Genomic DNA, 5,548 nt, shown 5'->3' with positions numbered 1-5,548 from the left:
AGAAAGTCAAGGAACATACTGAAGACTTGAGCAACACCATAAACCAAGTAAACCAAAAAACATTCATAGAACACTTCACACAGCAACAGCTGAACATACACTCAAGTATTCATGGAAACTTTTCAAGGACAGAGCATATATTAGGCCACAGTCATGTCTCAATAAATGTAAAAGGACTCAAATGTATTCTCTGACCACAATGTAATGAAATTAGAACTCAACAATAGAAAAAAAAATTGGGAACATGGACAAATATGTGGAAATTCACACATTCCTAAATAACTAATGAAGAAGAAATCATAAAAGGAAATTATGGAACACATTGAGATGAATGAAAACAAAAATACAAACAAAAATACCCAAACTTCTGGGATATAGCTAAAATAGTGCTTAGAGAAAAATTTATAGCTGAATATGTCCATGTTTAAAATGAAAAAATATCTCAAACTAATAACAACCTTTTATCTTAAGAAACTTGAAAAACAAACTAAATGCAAAGCAACCAGAATAAAGGAAATAATAAAGATTAGAAAATAAATAAATGAACTAGAAATTACAGCAGGAGAAAATCAAAACAAAAGATGGTTCTTTCAAAAGATCAAGAAAATTGACAAACTTTTAGCTAAACTAACCAAGAAAAAAAAGAGAAGCCTCAACCAGAAATGAAAGAGGGTACACCATGTAATAAAGAATTAACCTCACCCATAGAGAGATCTGGCCTTTGCCCTTGGCTACTGTGATATTATCTCTAGACCTCTGAAACTTCCTGCCTAATAGGACTGTCTTTCTTTGTCTGGAACATTTGGCCATATTGTATCATTTCCAACCTTCAAAAGAAATGGAAACTAAAGATATTAGCTTACCCTATGGGAAAAGCTGGAGACTAAAGGTTATCCATGTGAGTAATATGTGATCAAGCCCAATTGAAAATTCTGGACACTAAAAATTCAGGTGAGCTTCCATGGTTGGTAATACTCTGTATTGTCACACACTGTGTCTGGGAAGACATAATGCTATCCATGACCATGGGAAGAGGATGATCAAAAACCCTGCATTTGGAGGCATCACAATCCCAGACTTTAGCCTCTACTACAAAGCTGTAATCATCAAGACAGCATGGTATTGGCACAAAAATAGACACATAGACCAATGGAATAGAATAGAAACCCCAGAACTAGACCCACAAACGTATGGCCAACTAATCTTTGACAAAGCGGGAAAGAATATCCAATGGAAAAAAGACAGTCTCTTTAACAAATGATGCTGGGAGAACTGGACCGCAACATGCAGAAGCATGAAACTAGACCCCTTTCTCACACCATTCACAAAAATAAACTCAAAATGGATAAAGGACCTGAATGTGAGACAAGAAACCATCAAAAGCCTAGAGGACAAAGCAGGAAAAGACCTCTCTGACCTCAGCCGTAGCAATTTTTTACTTGACACATCCCCAAAAGCAAGGGAATTAAAAGCAAAAATGAACTACTGGGACCTCATGAAGATAAAAAGCTTCTGCACAGCAAAGGAAACAATCAACAAAACTAAAAGGCAACCAACGGAATGGGAAAAGATATTTGCAAATGACATATCGGACAAAGGGCTAGTATCCAAAATCTATAAAGAGCTCACCAAACTCCACACCCAAAAAACAAATAATCCAGTGAAGAAATGGGCAGAAAACATGAATAGACACTTCTCTAAAGAAGACATCCGGATGGCCAACAGGCACATGAAAAGATGCTCAACGTCGCTCCTCATCAGGGAAATACAAATCAAAACCACACTCAGATATCACCTCACGCCAGTCAGAGTGGCCAAAATGAACAAATCAGGAGACTATAGATGCTGGAGAGGATGTGGAGAAACGGGAACCCTCTTTCACTGTTGGTGGGAATGCAAATTGGTGCAGCCACTCTGGAAAACAGTGTGGAGGTTCCTCAAAAACTTAAAAATAGACCTACCCTATGACCCAGCAGTAGCACTGCTAGGAATTTACCCAAGGGATACAGGATGCATAGGGGCACTTGTATCCCAATATTTATAGCAGCACTCTGAACAATAGCCAAATTATGGAAAGAGCCTAAATGTCCATCAACTGATGAATGGATAAAGAAATTGTGGTTTATATACACAGTGGAGTACTACGTGGCAATGAGAAAGAATGAAATATGGCCCTTTGTAGCAACGTGGTTGGAACTGGAGAGTGTTATGCTAAGTGAAATAAGCCATACAGAAAGACAGATACCACATGGTTTCACTCTTATGTGGATCCTGAGAAACTTAACAGAAACCCATGGGGGAGGGGAAGGAAAAAAAAAAAAAGAGGTTAGAGTGGGAGAGAGCCAAAGCATAAGAGACTCTTAAAAACTGAGAACAAACTGAGGGTTGATGGGGGGAGGGAGGGAGGAGAGGGTGGGTGATGGGTATTGAAGAGGGCACCTTTTGGGATGAGCACTGGGTGTTGTATGGAAACCAATTTGACAATAAATTTCATATATTGAAAAATAAATAAATAAAAATAAAATAAAATAAAATAAAATAAAAACAAACAAAAAACCTGCATTTGGACTTCTCCCAGACTCTGCCCTGTGCATCTTTTCCTATGATTAATTTTATCCTGTGTCCTTTCCCTGCAAGAAATTATAAACATAATAGTTTTTAGTGAGTTCTGTGAGAGCTTCCATTAAATTACCAAACCTGAGAGAGTTTTTGGAAACACTTCACGGTTTTCCCTACCAAATTTACAATTGCTGTTAAAAGTGTGGGCAGTCTTGTGAGGACTGTTCCTGGTTGACTAAACTCTTTGTATATCATTACAGAAATAAAAAAAGGATTGTAAAGAAATACTATAAACATGCTAAAAAAATTATAAAACCTAAATGAAATTAACAAATTTATATTTAAAAAAAAACTACCAGGGGTGCCTAGGTGGCTCAGTTGGTTGAGTGTCCGACTTCAGCTCAGGTCATGATCTCACCGTCTGTGAGTTTGAGCCCTGCGTCGGGCTCTGCGCTGACAGCTCAGAGCCTGGAGCCTGTTTCAGATTCTGTGTCTCCCTCTCTCTCTGACCCTCCCCCATTCATACTCTCTCTGTTTCAAAAATAAATAAACGTTAAAAAAAAAAACAAAAAACTACCAAAGTGACTCAAGTAAATCTGAATAGACCTATTGTAACTAAAGAGATTGAGGTAGTCATCAAAAAGTCCCACAAGGAAAACTGGAAACCCAGATGGCCTCACCAGTAAATTCTGTGAAACATTTAAAGAAGAACTAACACCAATCCTTTACAAGCTCTTCCAGAAAATAGTAAAGAAGGGAACATTTCCCAGCTTGTTCTTTGAAGCCAGAATTACCCTGATACAAAAACCAAAGATACCACAAGGAAAGAAAACTACAAACCAGTATCCTTTACTAATATAGTAAAAATTCTCAACCAAATAGGATTAAACTGAATTCAACAGCATATAAAATGGGTTATATATCATGACAAACAGAATTTATCTCATGAACATGGGAATTCATATGTGGATCAACATATAAAAATCAGTCAGTATTGCAAACCATATTAATGAAATAAAGACCAAAACCACATGATCCTCTTAATAGACTTAAACAATGCATTTGACATAATCCAATGCACTTTCATGATAAAAGCACTCAACGATTAGGAATAGAATGAAACTCCCAAGCTTAATAAAGATAATCTACAAAAAAACCAAACCAAAACAAAACAAAAAACCAAAAACATAGGTAACATCATACTTCATGATGAGCTAATAAAATCTTTTCCTCTAAGGTCAAAAATAAGACAAGGATGTCCACTCGCATGACTTCTATTTACATTGTACTGGAGGTTTTATCCAGGCTAATGATGCAATGAAAAAAACAAAGCATTCACATTGTAAAGGAAGATGTAAAATTATCAGAGATGGCATGATCTTATATACAGAAAATCTTAAAGAATCCACGCACATCGACACATAAATCTATTAGAAATAATGAATGAGTTAAGTTTGTAAGATGCAAGATTCATATTCAAAAACTAATTATATGACAATACACCACCAATGAAAAATCCAAAAGCAAAAGTAAGAAAACAATCAACAATCAATTTACAATACCATCAAAAATAGTAAAATATTCAGGAATAAATTTAAACAAGGAGGTTCAAGACATGTACACTGAAATCTTCAAAACATTGCTGAAAGAAGTCTTAAATAAATGGAAAAACTTCCTGTGTTCTAGATCAGAAGACCAGAAGGCTTAATATTATTAAGATGGCATTACTCCCCAAATCTACATTCAACATTGTCCTTCTCAACGTCTCAGCCTTTCCCCCCACCCCCTTTGGCAGAAATTGACAACTGATCCTAAAATTTATATAAAAATGCAAGAACTCAGAGTCATCAAAACTACCTTGGAACAGAACAAAAGTGGAGGACTTATGCTTCTTCATTTTAAAACTTAGCGAGGCACCTGGGTGGCTCAGTCAGTTGAGCGTCTGACTCTTGATTTCAACTCAAGTCAGGATCTCAGATTTCTTGGGATCAAGCCCCACATCTGGCTCTGCACTGACAGCCCAGAAACTGCTTGGGATTATTCCTCTCTCTCTCTCTCTCTCTCTCTCTCTCTCTCTCTCTCTCTGCCCTACCCCCTCAAAGTAAATAAATAAACTTTAAAAAATAAAATTAAAATAAATAAAACAGTATAAAGCTACAGTAATCAGGGGGCACCTGAGCGGCTCAGTTGGTTAAGCATCCAACTTCGGCTAAGATCATGATCTTAGTCAAAGAGTTTGAATAGGCATTTCTCCAAAGAAGACACTTCTCCAAAGACATATATCCAAAGAAGTTATACAGATGGCCAATAAGCACATGAAAGATGCTCAGCATCAGTAGTTACTAGAGAAATGAAAATCAAAATAACGATGAGTTACCACTTCACACACATTAGGATAGTTAGAAATCATAGACATAAACAATGTTAGTAATGATGTAGAAAAATTGGAACTTTCATACATTGCTGGTGGAATTGTAAAATGGTGCAGCCATTTTGCAAAAAAAAAAAAAAAAAAAAAGTTTGGCAGTTTCTCAAAATGTTAAACAGAATTACCATATGACCTAGCATTTTTACTAAGTAAAAGTGAATTGAAAGAATTGAAAACCTGTCCACACAAAAGACTGTGCACAAAATTTCATAGCAACATTATTCATAATAGCCCCAAAGTGGAAAGAACTTTTTAAAGAATTGCTGTATGTCTGGGGTGCCTGGGAGGCTCAGTCAGTTGAGTGGCCGACTCTCAGTTTTGGTTTAGGTCATGATCCCAGGTTTGTGGGATTGAGCCCCACAACAAGCTCCACACTGAGAGTGAATCCTGCTTCAGATTCTCTCTCTCCCTCTCTTTTTCCCCCTCTGCCCCTCTCACCTGCTTGCATGTTGCATAATCTAAGAAGAAAGAAAGAAAGAAAGAAAGAAAGAAAGAAAGAAAGAAAGAAAGAGAAAGAAAGAAAGAAAGAAAGAAAGAAAGAAAGAAAGAAAGAAAGAAAGA

This window comes from Herpailurus yagouaroundi, unplaced genomic scaffold (assembly GCF_014898765.1).
Source record: "Herpailurus yagouaroundi ecotype Mexico unplaced genomic scaffold, PumYag 77, whole genome shotgun sequence".
Taxonomy (NCBI): Eukaryota; Metazoa; Chordata; class Mammalia; order Carnivora; family Felidae; genus Herpailurus; species Herpailurus yagouaroundi.
Note: the sequence above shows the minus strand (reverse complement) of the source record.